The following is a 20593-nucleotide window of genomic DNA, read 5'->3' as shown; positions in this document are numbered from 1 at the left end:
CACGGAAGGTGGCATCCGCTTCACAATGGGGTAGCTGTCCCCGATGAAAAGCGAGTACTCTCCAAGAGTGTTCCTCGGCACCCACGTAGCATCACGGGGGTCGAACTCGGCGCCGTTCATCTGGTACACGCAGCATCCCAGATCTGGACACATGGTGACGTATATAGTCAAGGTCCATGCATAATAATGTTGTGCTCAAATATGGCGGTCAGTAATACTGTGCAGCAAATAGTACTACTCTGGTATAGAGGAAGTAAAATAACCGGCTTATTATATATAGCCACTCTTGGGTACATGGATGAGATAGTAAGACATGGAAAAACAAAAATGATGGCAGCTAGTGGGTTCAAGTCTTCAAGGGCCTAGCTAGCTATACACGTCCTCCAAGGTAAAAAGTACTCCTACTAGTACTACAAAGTATACTACTAGTACAACAATGAAAGAGAAGGCGAGAGGGTTAAAAAATGGAATACCTGGGTAGATGGTGACGGTCCGATCGTGGTAGATTGTGTGACCATGTTGCACATCAGTGGTACCATGGGTAACGACTGCTAAGATAGTTGATCCCAATATGCCAAAGTCAGCTACAAGGTTCCAGGTTAGACTGAATCACGTATGCAAATGCACATCCAGGATCGGCGATCTTATTTTGATCGGGGGATGACTGGTCCCTGCAAAATAATGGAGTACCGTTAGGGATGCAAATGATGGTTTGTGCATTCCGTTTGTAATCTCCCGTACCGTAGGATGGCAACCAGATGAAACAAGTCCCCTGGCTTGTCACCGCGAAGATGCGGCCTAAATGGCGCACGGCGTCTTCGAACGTGTAGGGGTACAAATCTGCCGCCGCCAACATGCGCTAGCCTCTGCCGTTACTGCCTCTTGCATTGATGGCAATCCTTATGTCGAACACTGCGATGAGATAGTAATCATCGTAGCCGCGTCGCTTTGTCGGCGGGTCCGCAATTGCTATCTTCTTCAATCTCATGTAGGCATCATCATATGTATTCAAGCCCAGCCAGTGCGGAAGGCCGGTCCCAATGGTGGAGAAGGGGTCTACCGGAACGACCGCACTGCTGTGGATGTTGTGCAAAATGATGGTGGTATCCGGCCAGAGGTATGCAAGCCAATCTTCGTTGGCACGGACCCAGACCTATATATAAGACGGTGGGCAGCAGAGAAACTACGGGATGGAAATGGAATAACTAAGTACTACATGATCAAACTCCATTACTGACCTGCTCATCGGACAAAATCCGACTACCTCTCAACGTCGGCAACTCTAGCGGATTCAATGTGCAACCATGGCCAGGGAGCGGTGGACTGTTCAAAGGATTGTCCCATAGAAGAACCTTCTCCTCGAGGACGCAGGGAAGAGCAATAAGCATGGCCTTTTCCCAAGCCTGTTTAAGCAGCGTCTTGAAAAAGTTGGTGCAGGAAGCACCGAGTCTTGCGGCGGTGAGGACGTCGGAGCGGCGTGCGATTTCTCCCAGAGGATCGTCGTCCAAGGTCTCCCAGCCCCGACGAGGAGGAGAACCGCCTGGCGAATCCATGGGTGCAGCGACGAACTGCCTTCTCTTCAGGGGGAGGGGAACTGGCGAGGAGGAGACAAGAGTGTAGTAACCACAGGGCCTCGTCCCTTCCAACTGTAGATCGTTCCTCAGCGAAGGGGTGAGGCTATTATTTACTACTAGTACTAGCATTATGGAACGTTATGGGATTGCATTATACTGTAAATAATAGCACTAGTAAGAAATTTTTGGCACTAGGTAGTAGTTTTTGGCGTGGATTAAGAAATTTTGGGTATGTTTTTGCCATTTTTTGTACACGCCAACTAGTGTCAAAAAACGTCTTACATTATGTGACGGAGGAGTACGTACTCGTACTGTAGCAGTACTAGTACTACTTTTCTCAACTAGTAGTGCGATGTACTGTACTTCTAGTCTAGTCTAGTATAGTGCACCAGTTTTGAACTCTTGAATCTCAGGGCCAAGGAGCTACACTTGGAAGTGGAGGGTACTACTGTTCTCTAGAACCATCGCTGTACTATCAATGCAGGGGAAGTACACCTGCGTAGTGGCCTAGTGGGTACTCTCGGTGCTCTATTCAGCCGCTCCTCTCACGTAGCTGGCCTACTCAGCCGCTCCTCTCACGCACACACTAGCAGCCTGTTTATCAGCGACGGTTACTGCGGGGGCAGAACATTTGAGTTATTTGATACAGCGAGACTAGGCTTTTCGCTTCCATTTGTGGAGGTGTAATGGATCTCGTCGAACTTTGTTAGTAGTTCCTTCTTTATGAATGAGCCTAGCAAAGCTTTTGCCTCCGTTTCAAAAAAAACACGTCAAGAGGAATTTCTTTTATAGTAGAGCCGATAATGGAGTGAAGTCCATGCGTGCAACGCCACAAGCTACAGAGTAGTAGTAGAGCACTTTACATACAGAGCCATATTGCACAGTTCCCAATGCCCCGCCAGGCATTTCCGGCTCCTCGGGCTTAATTGGGAGGTGCTAGTTTAAATATGCTACTAGCTGGAAGCTGCAAGCAAGGTGCGGCTAGGGCGAGCACGTGAGCCACAGGATGCTAGGAAGGAAAACCCGTTCACGTGGCTAGGCTGTCCAGTACACCCAGATTGTGGGGCCGCACGTCCGTTTGACTTCAAAACTCAAACTACCCGTGTAAAATATTGGCTCGCAGCGAAGTGTAGTAGTACTATTTTTAAAAAAAAGGCCGCCATGCATTCGGCCGGGATCGAACCCACAAAACGAGGTATACACTCCCGCGAGCACTAGTAGTACTCGTTGGAGTACAACGCAACCTAGAATCGCCTTTTGTCGCTAGTAGTACGTACATTGTTCCTTACAAGAAACCCCTAATGGTTAATAGTATAGCCAGCTGCTGGCTATAAGCCAGTGCCATGTCATCTACAGCCCATCTTATAGCCAACATGTACAATAATAGATCAAAAGAGTGTACTACTTTTTTATTATGTGGCCCACTTCTCATTCTCACAAAGTGCCTAGGAGCACATGCTAGAGCTGGCTCTTCACGAAGAGCCCGCTTACCTTCTCTCTCCTCTTCTCTTTCCTCCAACTAACCAGAAATATACTAGTTTATTTCTTATAGCCCGCTGACTCAGCTCTATTGTACTTGCTCTAATAATGCAAGAAACCACTAAAATTCCAAGAAACTACTACCACTTGCATACGTGGCAGACTTAAGATAAGACTACCTTATCAACCATTGTACATGCTCTTACCAACAAAAATCCCCAAGTGACCTCCTACCTCCGGCCCGTTCACCTAGTCATCCTCGGCCATGGGACGCAGCTACCGCCGTCGGCAGAAGGCGAGGTCAAAACCGCCGGCGGTGCGGAGCCCATGTTGCGGCAGCCCGGATACTAGCTCCGTCCGGCGCTCGCGGCCGCTAGCTAGCCAAGATAGCTCCGTCCAGCTACTTGTCTGCAAGGTTTGCTAGCTAGATTGGCACGGCAGCGCGGCGGCTTGCTCGCGCGTGCCGCGCTAAGGCCAGCCATCTGGCTCGAGCGAAGGCCAGCGCGGCGGCTTGCTCGCTCGTGAGTCACGCTCGGGCCAGCCTGCCAACCCGTGCGGAGGCCAGCGCGGCGTCCGGCCCGTCCGCGGAGCGGCGGCCAACTCGCTCATCACGGCGCCACCGACGAACACGCATCAGTACTGTTTGAAGTAATGTTCAGGAAAAATAATGATTTGAGGGGGAATAACAGGATAGAAGGTCAGATGTGGGTCCCTCGTGTCAACGGTCAAACAAAATGTGTTGGTTTAAGCTGCCTCTCAGCACGGACGTGTGGGCCAACCCTGTCATAAATGGGTTTAAACGAACCTAATCGGTAGGAGTACTAGGTAGTTTTTGGCGTGGATTAAGAAATTTTGGGTATGTTTTTGCTATTTTTTGTACAATAGATTCTTCCTAGGGCTGGTTGAAAGTGGTAGTTTTTTGTTAAATACTCTACATATTGTAAGTAGGAGTGAAAGTTAAGCTTTGGAAGCCAATAAGCAAGGCTAGTTACATAGTGCATATGTGTACATGATTGAAAGTAAATATCAACCATGAGTGACTAATATCTTGATGGAAAACTCGAAACTATGGAATACTAGGAAAAAAATGCATGGTTGGAAATACTAGCAATGTTCATGTCCGTTGCAACGAATCATAATTAGAATAATACTTATTCACAAACTTGGTACAAAACACTCTAATTTTGATATACATATGTCACTAGAGATATATTATGTTTCAATTAGAATATATTCCTTGGGCTGTTTTGGTGAGGTCAGGGAGGGATGTGGTTGGTTTTAAGATACTAATTATGGGTTTTTCTGCAAATTGGTAGACAAGTGGGATGTTGGTGAGAAAAGGCAACAACTTACCTCACAATCGTTAGATGTAGATCTAATGGTCAGAAACGACGGATGGCAGACACACCAGCATCACCAACTTAGTCTTGTGTAGGAGTACTAGCAAGATCCGTGCATTGCACGGAACATCAAGATGCATTTTTTTATAAAACACTTGTTGTGATTGACCCTTGCGGGAGTAATCCCATGTGTAAAAACTAATGATATCTCGAGAAATATGAGATAAGGTGAAGAGGAGTGGGGTGTGGTGGTGGTTGGTGGTCGGACTGAGCGGAGGCATGGGGATTGACGACGCCGGCAGCGGCCACCAGGCCAGTTTGTTCCAGAGGCTTCCTTTCTTAATTGCTCAACAATGAGGTTTGTTGGAGATAAGGATGAACGAGGGAAGGCCTTGTCTGCAAATGTGGAGAGGGGTGCGGGTATCTTTTAGTTTAATTTCCATCCGTCAGATATAGATCGGACGGTCTATATTGCAAGATGGCACACGTACCATCATCACCAACTCGGTTTTTAAGAGAAGAAATATAAGTATGGAGATACAAACGTATTATCGATACTTGCTTCCGTAAACTAGCATCTACATTCTATTCAACGCCTCGGCATGTGGGGCCTTAGCACAATGACTTCTCGACTGTGTAAAACAAAGATTTTCCCGTCGCCGACAAGGAGGGGGTGACGGCGGCGCGCTTTTTGGCTTGCTCTAGTCCTAGTAGTCATACTAGGTGGTCTAAGCACGTGTAGATTTATTCTTTTTCACGTCTCGTGTTCGCCGTACTGCCACGACTGTTGATGAATAGACGGTAAGTTATTCATGGGGAAACCCTTGTTGAGCGTGTTTGCGAGAGAGAGAGAGACAGTGTGCGTGTGTGATATGTTAGAGACTGAGGCAATGATAACAGATTCTTTGTGTCTATGTGTGGAGGATAGAGAGAGACATGTACATGGGGCTTTGTGTTGTGTAACGTGGAGACAAATATACATAATTAGAGAGTGAGTGTGTGAGATACACATGCGGACATGAGGAGAGATGAGGATCCAGATAAATGGGTGTTTGTGCGTGTCTGTGTGTGTTTGTGCACGCGTTTGTGTGTGAGAGGGAGAGAGTGTATGTGGAGTAGAGAGACCACTGATGATGTAAACCTAGTATAAGGGAAGGGGGAATGGTGTGACATGTGTAGTAGCGAGATAGCACGGGTGCGGGCGGGGGGAGCAGACTATTTGGAAGAGACATCGAGTGTGTGTGTGGGAGAGGGGTGTGAGAGCGAGAGAAAGAGAGAGCTAGCGACGAAGAGAGAGAGAGAGAGAGAAGAGAGGGGGCGAGAGGGGTCGTTTGTGTCCATAAATGGCGTATAGATAGGGAGACAATGTTGATGTTGTCCGAAATTGGCCTATGAACGGAGACGCAAGGGAAGCGAGTCATCGTGTGTGTGATAGGGACTTCATGAGAGATCTAGAATAGATGGTGTAGAGAACAATGTGCGAAATCGAGAGCGATTATACATTAGGGAGCTATGCAAAGAGTCACGACATATATGTATACAGGGAAGGAGCTGGGGCGGGTCCGCATGTGGGCGAGATAGAAAGAGGAGAGTGGTGCACAAGGAGACAAAGTGTGCTTGTTTGCAGTGGGGGTGGTGTGTGAGGTGAGTGCGCGAGAACCACATGACTAGGGAGATAGACGTTTGGGGGCGACGTTTTGTGTGTATGGGAAATATACACTCTACATAGTGCGTGTGCTTGGGTAAGAGAGATAGCGGGAGACCTAGAGAGTGAGGGAAGAGATGTGTGCATGCCCGAGAGACAAAGTGATAGAGACCTATGTTGGGGTCCGGACTTTACAAGAGAGAGGGGTGTTAATGTGCTCGTGTGTTGGTGTTTGGGGGAGAGAACGACTTCTCTATGTGTGTGTGTGGTGGTGGGGGGGGGTTGACTTCAGATAAAGAGTGAGGTGTCTATATTTGAGGGACTTTAGCGTAATTGAGATATTGTGCACTCATGGTTGATCAATTTGTTTCACAGTTTGTACTATGAGATAACGATACTTTTGAACATGCGTGATATACCTTGATGTACCAGAATTACAAACCTAAGATTGGAATTTTGGAATTCGACTCCATCATTAGCTTTTGTAATTCATTTAAACAGAGGTACATTTTTTAAGTCGGGATTTCGTGATTTCAAATTCATATATCAAACCTAGAGATATACACATACGGGCATGTTCAAACTTTATAATCATCCACTTTATTCATACACATACACATTTTTGCTTTTGTCATCATATTTAGGATAAACACATTTGGAATTTCATTTGAATTGGACCGTATGATGGTATTTGCTTGTAGTAGCTCAATGATCCATATTTGAATTGAATGGACAATCTAAGTTTCGAGTTGGAGACATTGATTTTCAAAACTTGCACATTTTTTTGCGTGCAAAACAAACAAATTGTCGGCCATGATATCATAGTCGGCCGTACGAGAGCAGAATACTTATAATTTTAGGCGCCAAAAGCTTTCAAACTTCCCGCTCACATCGAAATATCACGCGCCCGAAAGTTTAGCCCTGCGATATTCCTGTTTTACCCCTGCCACATGAACGGAAAAGGGCTGCTTTGGTAACTCCATTGTTTTCCCCTCTTTGCCCCCAACATTCTTCCCCAGAGCCCCCCCCCCCCCGACCCCCCAACCACGGCAAGCCGCCGAATCTAGTCCTCCGCCACAGCGGTGGACCTCACACCCCGCCGGATCTACCTTCCGCACCTTGGAACCCCCAACTGCCAACTCACCACTTCACCGGAGCCGCTTCAGCGACTGGCTTGTCCACCGCTCCAGATCTCCTTGACCGCCATCATGGTCCACCGCACCGGATCTGCTTAACCGGCGCCCTCGTCCACCACAGCGTAGGCCCTTCACTGACTCCCTCGTCCGCCCCTTCGCTGGCCCTTCATACAAGCCCTCGTCCACCGCAACAGATCCGCCTCACCGAAAGCACTGTACAACGCGCCCGCCGAAGCCTTCGTCCACTGCACCGGACCCGCTCCACGGACGCCATATTCAACTCCACCGGCCCTGCTTTACCGACGCCGCAGCCTCATCAGGTTATTTCGATTTGTACTCCTTCGGTTTTTCTCTTTATCATGCAACTGTTCACTTACCACAGATGAGCTTTCTTGTATGTCGACAGGCGCCGCAACCGTAGCACCGGAGCCGCTTCGGCGACGGCGACAGCCGGCCCAAACTCAACCGCAACACGAGCACCATCGACGATCCTTAGCTATCAAGTATGACAATGATACCCATACGCTGCCGAGAATCAGGTACTATTATCCAACGGTCGGCGCCTACGTTCACTTTCTAGCATAAGCACCGCACCTTTGAATTTCTTCAGGCATCATTCAGTTTTTCATGAGACACGTTATTCTGCTTGCACCTGTAGGGCCATACTTCTGGCAATGAACATGTTACATGTGCTAAATTACATACCAGTGCACATATAGTTAATATGCTTTAGTTTTGTTCTGATGCCACCTGTTGGTTCCATCGGACTGCTTAATGTTCTCTATGCTTAATTACACATCAGCAAACTAGCATGTGGTTCCGCTGCTTTTTGTTCGTTTTACCCTACATTTTCTGATGCTAGCTATTACATCACTGCTCCGAGCCTCTGTTCATTACTTGTTTGTGTGTTCTTGATCTTCCCAAGTTGCATGACTAATTTGATGCTTCTATTAATTATGGAGCTGCCAACCCCATCAAGCAAAATATTTGTTCTTTTGGGGCTGGCACCTCGAACAAGCATAAAAATAGAGGGAAGCAGATATATTGTCGTGTATGCACACACCCTTCTTTCATTAGTTTAGATGAACCATTGATGATCAATTCGGACCAGTGCATGCGATTAAAATTAATTTTACCTAAATAGATGGTGCAGAATAAACTACAACAACTAGATTTGCAACCACGGGATGCTGACGATATCTTCAAAGAACATTGCAACAGCAGCTAGGCTTCACAGCAACATATGGTAAGCCAGTGTGTTTTAGTACATGTGAAATGTAATGCGAGTGGGCTGCTTTCTTGGCTTGTGCCCTCAACGTGTAATCCTACCGAATTACAAATAGTTCAGTTGTCTGCTTTGCTGTATTGCTTGATTCGAATGCTTATTTGTTGTTACGCTATACCTGAGTTGGCCAATATGTCAGCAGTGCCTGCTGTACTATCGTAAAGAAATGCATGCCTATTTCATTTGAGTCCTTAACTTTTCCTCTCAACTTCATCACAAGACTGTCTTCGTAGTTTATATGAGGCCACACTGTTAAGTGCTTTCTCAGATTATTTCAACTGCTTAGATGCCTTGGCAACTTAAATATAGCGGTTGTACACTCCCTTTCAACTAGGGATGTCAACTGGGTCCCGTTTAATCCCGATTAAAGTCCACTAGTGGTATGATAGTTCAAAAGAGTTTTTGTTTTTTGAGGAAAATGAACTAGGGAGGTAGCAAAAACTAACTAGATGGGACTGGCGGATGTCGTTTATTTGCCACTTACATCCCTAGTTTCATCTTACCATTTTAATTTCTTTTCGGCTGATGCTGCTTCGAACCATTTAAATATAGTTTGCCATGCTCGGCAATAATTCGTCCGTCGTTTACCATGTAAGCTTACTGCCTGGATCATACGATAACTATCTCTTACTGATGTCCAGCAGAAACCTTTCAGGATGCCGTTCACACTAGGACACAATGTACAACCCCAGAATCTATTTGTGGAAGCAGTGCGCCATCCATGTTACCAGATGGTAGCAGTTCAGAGGCAACACCGCCGGAGAGCAGTCTGAGCACAGATATTATAGTGCTTGAGGCTCTACTAGAGGCAGAAAGAGATGGTGTGGCTGCCATGAATGAGGTAATCTTTATCTTGAGGCTGGAAATTACGGAATTAGCGGCACGCATTATGCAAGCAACCCAAGAATTGGAGGAAGTAAGAATGTTGCATTTGAAGACGGAGGAGGTCCTGCTGTTTCTGCTATCTGAAGCCCAAGGTAATCCCGGTTCTTCTTTAGATACCAGTTGAAATTGTCATTAGATTATTGTACTTGCATGTTGTGTCATGTCTCTGAATGGATTATGTTGCAAGACCCCCTATGTTGTCCATGTGTTGTAATGATCCGAATTTTTTAGGCGAGGTAATCCTCAGTACTTGTATGATTGACATAAGGTGAACTGTTTTTCGTGTGAGCATATTGTATTGGATGAAATAACTGTTTGACTCAGAGTGTATCCAACCTACTGAATTCGAAGATCACGGCATTTCTAAATCATAATCATATATAAAGGTGGAATAAATCTTTGTTGTGGTTTTGAAGAAATAAATAACAAAACGTATAATTATCTGTGGATATTCGTAATCGAATACAAATTGGATTTGAATTTAGTTTGCCAGGTCCCAGGGCAAACGTGAATGCTAATTCTCCCAAGTTTTGAACGAAGCGGCTAAACACCCACTATAATTTGTGGGCTGCCCGAAGCAAGTGTTTGCGAGATGGAAATTACTGTCTACCCCTGACACTTGACATCCTTATCGACCGGATTTACACTGCTGTCGATAGGGGTAGACTAGTAACTTCAATCAGACGTGACACGACGGCCTCTGAGCCCATTCAGACACGGTGGGCGCCAAACGTGGGCGGCAAAACACATTTGATTCAAGCTCGTCCGAAAGACATGTGTCTCTTCCTCCATTTCCCCATTCATACACGGTGGGCGGCAAAACAAACTCTCCTCGTCCGAAATCGATGTAGGCTAATATTTTAAATAGGGGCAGATGTGTAACTTCCATCAGACGTGACACAACCGCCCTACCTGTCAGCCCCGTTCATACACCGTGGGCGCCAACCGTGGGCGGCAAAACACCCTCTCCTCGCCCGAAATAGTTACCGGCAAATATTTGGGAGATGCGAGATTACCGTCCTATCCCCAACCGACGCGATGTCCGAAATTTTAAACGGGGGATAAGTTCGTAACTTTCCCCCATTTCAGAGAAGCGCGTCCCAAAGTTTGAGATCCCCCCTCCCCTCCATTTCCCCATTCATACACCGTCGGCGGCACGACAACCTCCGCACTGCGGCCAGCCTCCTCCGTCCGCCACCCCATCCTCCACCTTGCCGGAGCCGCTACCCCTACCCCGTCGTCCACTGCAAGAGATGGACGTCTCTCATCCACGGCGCTGGACCAGGATCCTTTCATCGCCTCCTCTCGCTTCATCGGCGCCGTCGTCCACCTTGCCGTTGCCGCTCCTACGACCGCCTCGTCCACGGCAACAGGATATATCCCCCGACCCGGCCGTCTGCCGTCTAAAGTCTTCTTCCCCGCCGCCGACAGCCATCGCACCCGCAGCACCCTCAACGTATCAGCATAGGCCTACACGGCGTCGCAAGAGAGGTGGTACTCTTCCATATGTGCTTAAGTTATTGATCTCACCCGGAAAATAGATCGTAATTTGTTTACTGTACTTTTCTTGTCCGTACCAAATCGTAGTGGCTAGTTGAAAGCAAACATTGGTTGCGAAGTAGCTTTGTCCGGTTTGCACCTTCAGATCCGCCATGGCACGGGCACTATACTCGTAAAGCTTATGGTTTCCCCCCTTTATATTCACTACCATCATCGTAGGTGCTTCGTGTCGTGCTAGCACTGCTCCTCAAGACCTCAACCCAAAGCTTACGTGTTGAAATACGAATCTGATATGATGCTCATATCACTAAAACAGAGAATGTTTAATTGGTCACCTAATGTTCCTATATTCGTTTCGAAAAGCATGTGCGCCACCCACTGGTCCAGCTAGTTCCACTTTCCTGATTTTTCTCTTGATGCTTAGGGTTTTCCCCTTTTATCTACTCTACTATGATCTGCGTAGGTGCTTTCTGTCGTACTAGCATTACTCCACCCTTCAAGCTAAACAACACAACACTCAGAATTCGAAAGCTTAGTTGTTCAAATATGATTGTGATATGATACTGATATTAGTTAACCGACACATTTAATTGGTTAGCTAAAGGTCCCACTTGAGTTTCCAAATGCATGTCGCGACATATAGAGAGACAGCATAATTGCATTTCTTTGTCACTTGTTGACCGTACTTTCTTGTCCATACCAAATCTTAGTTGTTATTTCAAAGCAAACATCGGTTGCTAACTACCCTTTGCGCGGTTTGCAGCTTCAGATCTGCCATCCCACTGCCACGGTCAACACTGTACTCATCATGCTTATGTTTTCCCCATTTTATGATGACCACAATCAGCCTACGTGGTTCGTGTCGTAATAGCACTGCTCCACCCATCGAGCTAAACAAGCTTAGTTGTACAAATTCATATCTGATATTATTGCTGATATTAGTAAAACTGAGAGATGTTTAATTGGTTAGCTAAATGTTCCTACTTTAGTTTCGAAATGCATGTGAGCCACATATGGAGAGACCGGAAAGAATAGTATTTCTCTGTGCGCTCTGGTTCATCATGGGTGGCCAACCGACATTGTATTGAAAGACTTGTAATATCTTCAATCTGCTTGCTCTTCTGCTCTTCTTTAAGATGATACTCTTCTCTTGCGGTCGACTGGTCAGGTCGAGTTGTTCTCCCTTAGTATATTTTGAATCTGTCAGGTCAGGTCGACTTGTTCTTCTTTACTATATGTTGAAGCTATCATCTGCGAAGTGTCATCACTTCTGGAGCTCTCATATTTTGAGTAGTAGGCCACATTATATTAATGCACACAACAAATTACAGCATGCATGGCATCTTTTAAAAGAATTGCAGAGATAGCACAAAGGGGTTTACAGGGAGGCAGTATTGGATTAGAATCACTTCTGCATTACAAAGAAAATCTCACTTGTTTTTATGTTTTCATGCATGTCAGATATTGAACATTATCAAAATGAATATGAGAATGGGCGCACGAGAGGAATATTGCGGAACGATCCACTGGCTAACAAACTTGGCATGGTGGAGGATGGCCTATCTTATTCACCCATCAAGGTGCTTGCTCTAACTTTGCAAAGTTGTATTGGTCGCACATATTTTGCATCTGACCTCTTGCATTACTTCTACTTTGTTACACCATCTGCTTAGTTTAAGCATCATATATGAGTATATGCCATACCTATCCATTTTCTGTACCTATTCCATGTGTCGTCACACTATGTTTTTCCAGTCAAATGTTGTTCTTTCGTAATAGATGTCCAAAAGGAAGAGGGTGAGTGCAGATCCTCAAGGAGTACAAACTAGGTATTTGGAAAAGGTAGTGATACCTGTTAAATCAGATAGATCAGCAGCCACAGAAAACACAGGCCCAACTGTACCACACTTTACCCCTACTCCAGTGGCCAAACCCCTATTAGAACTGCTGGGAGCCCAGCGTCAGGTACTGTCTATGATATCAATTCAAAATTTGAACTCCTAAATTTCTGCTTGTGCCTTACCTTCTCTCTTGTATGAAAACTAATTTCAGATGAATCTCCTTGCTCAAAGGATCATACGATCTCAAAACAATAATGGGCTCTGCATTGCTCTTGTCAGTACCTCTCTCCCTTTTGCCTTGTAACGCTGTACTTAATTAATTGCTATTTGATTATGTATCATCAGTCTGCACCTGAGCTTCATTATCCTCTGTTTCTTCCAATATTATTTGATCTATATTTACTCTTTGCAAAATGTAGAATAATGGCAACGCTTATAAAGAATTTTCTTTGGGGAATTTATTGAATTATCCTTCCATCAACATGGAGAAGGGCTTTGTCCAGCCCGTGTTAACATGTAATGTAAGTTCATCCTTCTCAAGCCTTCAAACTTTGTTCTAGTATAGATTTGGATAGGCATCATTTCCTCCACTGCTGTTTGCTTTGCTGTTTACATCTGATTGGATGTTTGCAACAACTACCAGTTTCAAATTGTAGTTGTAAAAACATGTTCCTTATGCAGAACAGATCCATTTATTTGCTTATATAATTGTGAAACCTGTTACGTGTCTCCTTGTTTCTCTTTCAGACTCGTATCTCTTACGCCAGGCAGAACTTTAGGGAAGATAGTGAGCCAAACCATCTTGAGGACAGCGAGATGACCCCAAGGTCCTGTCTTGATGAAGACAGTGAGTTGAAGCTACTCACCAGCAGGTGTGAGACAACCTCTGTGCAGTCGCTGCCTCAATCAGTTCGACTTCTTCAGTCTCAACTTAAAGCGGAAAGGCTTGCTTCAGCTCAGCTCCGACTTGAAGTCAAAGATGCAATGAAGATGTCAGAGGACTGCCGTGCGCACCATCATGCCTTAAATCTAGTGTTGATGCATCTATCGTTGACACAACTGAGGTCTACTCAGCTTCTTCAGCTGTTTGGGGGGCCCGACGTGGCCAGGCCTAGTGCCTTCTGAAGTGCTCTCAGTTTTGTATATTCTTTTGTCGGCGCGTTTATTTGCACTGGTGGCGAACTTTGATGCCCAGTGGATGTAATATGTGTGATAGCCGTGATAGCCTAGCGTAAGTTGCTTGCTTATTTATTTCCTTGTTGTCTTGTTTATTTGTTTGCTTGTAGTCATTGCAGTTCTTTTTCCGCGGTTTGCTAGTGGCTGCAATAACCTATTTTTTAAAACTAGGCCACAATAACCATGGGCTAATATTTACTGTAGTGACACTGGGCCTCCTACGGGCCGTAGAAACAGTGGGCCTTCTACGGGCCGTAGAAACAATGGGCCTTCTACGGGCCGTAGAAACAATGGGCCTTCTACGGGCCGTATCATCAATGGGCCTTATACGGGCAGTATGATCGATTGGCCAAACATGGGCCAATAACAGGCCGCATTATGGCCGTAAACGGGCTAGAGTTGGAATCGTCCGTTCATGGGCCGACCATAACGGGCCATCGTTAATAGGCCGTATTTGATGACGCTATGAAAACGGCCCAACGTATTAACGGACCACAAACGGGCCGACTGTAACCACGGGCTGAATTTGGCCCACAAGCAGAAAATGACAGTAACGGGCCGTAAGTAAACGAATGCTGGAAATGAGCCCAAGAATAAATGGGCTCTGAGAAGGCCGAAAGATAACATGGGCTGGAAACGGCCCAACGGAATAACGGGCCGTTAATGGGTATAAAGTGATACACTGTTCATTACGGGCCAGTTTCACCACGGGCCGTTAATGGGTGTAAAGTGATACACTGTTCATTACGGGCCAGTTTCACCACGGGCCGTTAATAGGCCAAGAGTTACATAGGGCCTCATATGGGCCGAAAGACGTCATGGGCCATACATGGGCCAGAAGTGAAAACGGGCTGGAATCATATTGGGTGGCCCAGATGACGCTACTGGGCCTAATTCGGATAGGGCGTAACGGGCCTTGGGTTAGCGGGCTGTAAATGGGCTATATGCGAACAGGCCGTTAACAGGCTTTACATGGGCCGGCCCGCCACCTTTTGACCAAGTCAAACGGGCGGCCTTTTCACAGGAATGGGCCTCTGTTGGGCCGTGCCACGTGTCGACGTATCATAGGCGCCTTCTGTCCAATGAGTGGATGACATCTGTCCCAACGATGAGCCGACACGTGTTTCCTCCAGCCAATGATGATTTTACACGTGGAAAATCCCCATTGGTCGGGGCTGTTAACGGGTTATCGGATCCAAAACCCGACCCGATAGCTTAACGGCGTTCCGTTACGGTGGATGCCACGTGTCGGTCACCCTTGACGAAAGCACTTCTGTGACGCGGGATTTATCGTCATGGAAGTGGACACTTCCGTGATGATAATTTTGGTAATGTCATGGAACACTTCTACGACAGCACAGGTATGACTATCTTGATTCTGTCATAAAATCGTCATGGATGTACATGCATGACAAAAAATGCGACCTACTGTGACAAACACGTATCATCACGGAAGTGTATTTTTTTGTTGTGAATTGAGGTGTGCCCGGTCCGTGCCTGCATTTAGGGGTCCAACTTACCATGTTCCGGCAGTAGTAACTATACTAGTCCCTGCGTACTCCCTCTGTTTTTATTTACTCCGCATTTTAGCTTTGCTCAAAGTCAAACTTTGTAAACTTCGACAAACTTTATAGACAGAAATAATAACATATACAATAACAAATCAATACCATTAGATTCATTATTGAATATACTTTCACATCATATAGATTTGCTATTGTAAATGTTCATATTTCTACTCTTACTAGCAAGATGCCCGTGCGTAGCACGTAACATCAAGATGCATTTGTATGACTAGTTTATCTTGTGAGAGAAAAGGATGAACAAGGGAAGGCCTTATTTGCTAATCTGGAGAGGTGTGTGGGTAACTTTTTGCAAAATTGCCATAGTTTCCTTCCTATCCGTCAGATATAAATCGGACATCCTATATTGCATCATGGCAGGCACACCATCATCACCAACTCTGTTTTTTATAAGAGCCCGTCTGATTTATATCTGATGGATAGGAAGGAAACTATGGCAATTTTGTAAAAAGAAACCACCCCTCTCCACATTTGCAAATAAGGCCTTCCCTCATTCATCATTTTCTCCCACAAGATAAACTACTCATACAAATGCATCTTGATGTTTCGTGCAACGCACGGGCATCTTGCTAGTGTAGATAAAAAGCAGAGTTGGTGATGATGGTGTGCCTGCCATCCTGCAATATAGGCCGTCCGATCTATATCTAACGGATAGGAAGGAAACTATGACAATTTACCCGCACTCCTCTCCACATTTGCTGATAAGGCCTTCCCTCGTTCATCCTTTTCTCCCACAAGATCTTGATGTTCCGTGCAACGCACGGGCATCTTGCTAGTTTTCTATAAATTTGGTCAAATTTATGAAGTTTGACTTCAGTCAAACCTAATATGCAGAGTAAATAAAAACGGAGGGAGTATCTTACTCCGTGACCAAGACGGAAGGGAAAACGAGACAACTTATTGTTTATTTGAGCCGTTCAAGTATAATCATGTGGCGTTGCTTATTTCTCATTCCTCTCCAACCCTCTACTCAATCGATCATGCTGCCCTCCGGTCGAGTCCATCCTCCCGCATGCCTCATTTGAACATTCCGCCGAGTATCATTCGCATGTGGGCCTAGACCATGCTTGTATTTCCAATGTTGTAATTTGTCCGACATGAATACGAACAAACGGTTCGTTTAAAGTTTCACTTTGCCTCCACTACGTGTCGCTTCCCGTCTTAGTTTTGACATCCCATTCGGTTCATGCCCCGACACATCTTGACGAGATCGATTGATGTTGAGAGATCAATTGCTTGTCGTGCAAGGAGATAAAGGTTTGGTCTGTTTCTATGATAGAAATGACCCGCGGGGGGGGGGGGTCTGTGGGGATCAGAGGGAGTATATTGTACGTTCATAAGCGAAACGAACGTATTGTACCCACCCTAGTCCTCTTTCAATCGATCTCCGGACCCCGAGATGAAATCGAGAGAGAACGAGTGCGTGCATGTGTGATACCTAAGGCGGATTCAAAATTTTGAACCGGTGATCATAGCATCCGCAAATCATATATAATGGGTATTCAATGTTCATTTCGCTTTTGAACGTACAATATACTCCCTCCGATCCTTTCTAGTTTACATATAAGTTTTATGTGTAGTAAAAGTATCTCTACTTTGATCAAACTTACAGAAAAAAGTATCAACATTCAACAACGCCCAATCAATATTGTTAGATTCGTACGTACTCCTAGATTTGTATTCAAACAGAGATGGTTTCCAATTTGTTTTCAACCACGTGAATGTGCTTGTTCTCATGCATGCTCTTCCTACTAGGATTTTGCCACGTATAGCCAGTCCAATAGTAACTTTTTTTAAGCTCCCTGTCCAATAGTACTAGTGGAGTACTGACAACATCTGTAGTAGAGTATGCAGTGATCATAGTACTCCCTCCTTCCATTTATATAGGGCCTAAGAGCAAGTACAATAGTGGGCTTATAGCCCGCTTACATGGCACTTTTGCCCATGTGGAGGAGAGAGATGTGAAAAAGTAAGGGGAGTGAGCTCTCAGGCTACTCATAGTGGGGAGTAACTTAGACTAGTGTCATGCATATGACACTAGTCTTTGTTACTACCTTCATAGTGCAAAGTAACATATATGTAGTATCATAGATGATAGCATTTATTACATTATGGACTCATTTTGCTTTGGGTTGCGTTATGTTACAGTAACATGTTATGTTACTCCAAAGACATCTCTCCTCATTAACTATATGCCACATAAGCAAACTTGTCTTGGAATACATTATGTTACTTGCTAAGTTACTCCCACTATGACCAGCCTCATGCAAGAGCCTAGCTATATACGCATTCCTAGGTAAATACAATAATATGACGAAAGAGATAGAGAGGAGATGGAAAAAGTACTAATACAATAGCCAAACTTATATTTTTTTGCGGGAAATAGCCCACACTATTGTATGAGTGCATATAGATGATGGCTATAGATGACATGGAAGTTCCTTATAGCCATCGGCTGGTTATATTATTAACCATGCTCTAATGCGTTCTTAAAAACCGCCTTTGACTATTGACAAGATTAATAGTACATGAGATGTATAATGTGAAAATTATATCATTGGAAGCTCCTTTCACATACGAATTTGACCGTATGCTTTGTGTAAGTTGCATGTCATATATTATTACTCTAACATTTGGTCAAAGTTAGCCTCGAAAAACGCATTAGGCCCTTTATAGTAGATGGAAGGAGGGAGTAGTAGTGGAAGTGGATCCTCTGACGTAGGTATCCCTGCCTTACCCTCCTTTTCGGTCACTTACTGGCGGACCCCATGCTTGCTAGGCCCCGCATGTCAGTTACTCAATGGGTTCGGCCACGTCAGGGATCCTCATCCGTAGTATACCCCCTCTGTTTTTATTTACTCCGCATAAAACGGAGGGAGTGGTAGTATAAATGACGCGGGCGGGGGAGTGGGAGGGACATCGGTTTGCTCTCAATTGCGGTCCCACAAGCGAGCGAAAATGCAAGACGAAGCGCGTTCCATTCGATGAGCGACGTGGAGGGTCCAGCGTGCCGGGTGCAACGCGAACGCGACAAGAGCGATGTATAGTAAAAACCGATTGACCGGTCGTCACCGCAACCATTATTCACACCAGAACCTTTGTTACTCGTCCTACGCCAACCACTGCCCCAAAACCACACCTCCTCGCCAGCCCATCCCCCCACCTTTCGATCCCCTAGCCCGCATCAAGCGTCCCCTAGTTCATCGAAAAGCCATGGTGTGCCGCAAGATCACGTACTACAAGATGCTGACGCCGGAGCGCCGCGCAGAAATCGCGGCGGCTGTCAGCGCCACAGACCTCTGTTCCCAAGCTCGCTTTGTGGTGGGCCAATCCCTGAGTTCTCTGGAGCCAAGCTACGTGGAGGAGGAAGCCGATCCAATGTTCATGGCGGAGGTCGCCGCGCAGAAGGCCCCCGATGGGTATGAGATGATGGACGTCGACTTCGTGCTGGCGTCCATGTCCCCCATGGTGCAGGCGGACCAGTGGTTCAACCTGGCGATACTAAAGGAGGACCGGGAGGAAGAGGCTCAACTCGACGCGGAGCGCGCACATGCCGCTGCCATCGAGGCTCTCCCGCAGGCGGAACCGGATGTCGTGGATGTGAACCGGGCGGCGGAGGCTCAACTTGACATGGAGCGCGCGGATGCCGCTGCCATCGAGGCCCTCCTCCAGGCGGAAATGGACGTCCTAGACTTGAACCGGGCGGCGGAGGCTCAACTCGACGCGGAACGCGCGGATGCCGCTGCCATTGAGGCCCTCCTGCAGGCAGAACCGGACATCTTGGACTTGAACCGGGTGGCGGAGGCTCAACTCGACGCGGAGAGCGCGTATGCCGCTGCCATCGAGGCCCTCCTGCAGGCGGAATCGGACGTCCTGGACTTGAACCGGGCGGTGCTCTCGTCCGTGCAGAGCGCCTGCACGCTCCGCATGAACGAGTAGCTGGAGACCAAGGACAACCACGGAGCAGAGACACACGTCGGCAGTTACGGCTGGTTCGGGCCGGCAACCAAAGACGACGAGGCCGTCTCGTTCCGCGAGCAGTGATAGTTTTTCTTTATGTTGTTGTTTTTAGGGATCTTTTGCTATGTAAAAACATATATTGTTATGCAAGTCACCTGACTTTCATCATTTGGGTCAGTCTACCATTTCAGGCGGTTGGATGAATATCCTACGTCTCCTAACCCTTCTTCCTCACCTCTTCTTCTTCCCCAACAGACCACCGCACAGGCCATACGGATCCTCCCCAACATGCGGTTGGATAAACATACTGTATGAACAAAAATTATGTGTCAGCGGTAGGATGGCTCAGTTTGGTTTGATCACATGCGGTAGCACGTGTCAGTGGGGGTGCGTTCTCTTGGTTGGGTTTGCAGCGTGCAGGAGCGACTGTGTGAGGGTGCAGTGCAACCGCGGCATGCAGGAGCGACTGTGTGAGGGTGCGGTGTGACCGCGACAGCCGTGCGCAAGTGTAACTCGTTTTCATTTTGAAAACTTTAGGCAAGCTTGCAAAAATGTGTGGTGAAGTATGGCAATGCAAGGCCTAGACCCAAACAGGATACAAGTACGTACTGTACATACTAGGAGTACTAGTGTTAAAAAAGAAAGGCGGGGTTTTCCTTCACGGGATTAATCGATACAAATCCATGTTTGACGTGTCAATTAAGGCGTATATTTTTCTCCAAAGCCCAAAGAGCTAACCATCTCACTCCTCGTCGCTTGATTAATGCAGTGCCATGCAAACCAACCTTCTCACTTCCGCATGCATGCAAGGGTATATTAATGTCCTTGGTTGCTAGTACGAGGCAAACCCCATCAATTTTGCCTCGATTAGTGTTAGTGGCCTTTTGCAAATTGTAATTTTGATATACTGGCCTTGTGCACAAAAAAATGGAGGTAGTAACTATTTGACTTCCTTCCCCATTGCGGTGACGTCGACGATATCTCAAACGTTGTGGTTTGGCGAAGTGCGTTCGACAGAGAACACCATTGAGGGAGACCATGGTAAGTCATTCGCAAGTGCCTCCTGCAAGCCGAGACAACCGCCTTATTTGCATCCAGGAAGTCCGTTGAACCAAAGGACGCGTAAATGTACTAGTACTACTAGTACACAATAGTGTCGTCCGTCCAGCTTAGTGCGGTGAGGTGGTTT

The sequence above is a fragment of the Triticum aestivum genome, chromosome 7D, assembly GCF_018294505.1.
Source record: "Triticum aestivum cultivar Chinese Spring chromosome 7D, IWGSC CS RefSeq v2.1, whole genome shotgun sequence".
Classification (NCBI taxonomy): domain Eukaryota; kingdom Viridiplantae; phylum Streptophyta; class Magnoliopsida; order Poales; family Poaceae; genus Triticum; species Triticum aestivum.
This window is presented reverse-complemented; position numbering follows the sequence as displayed.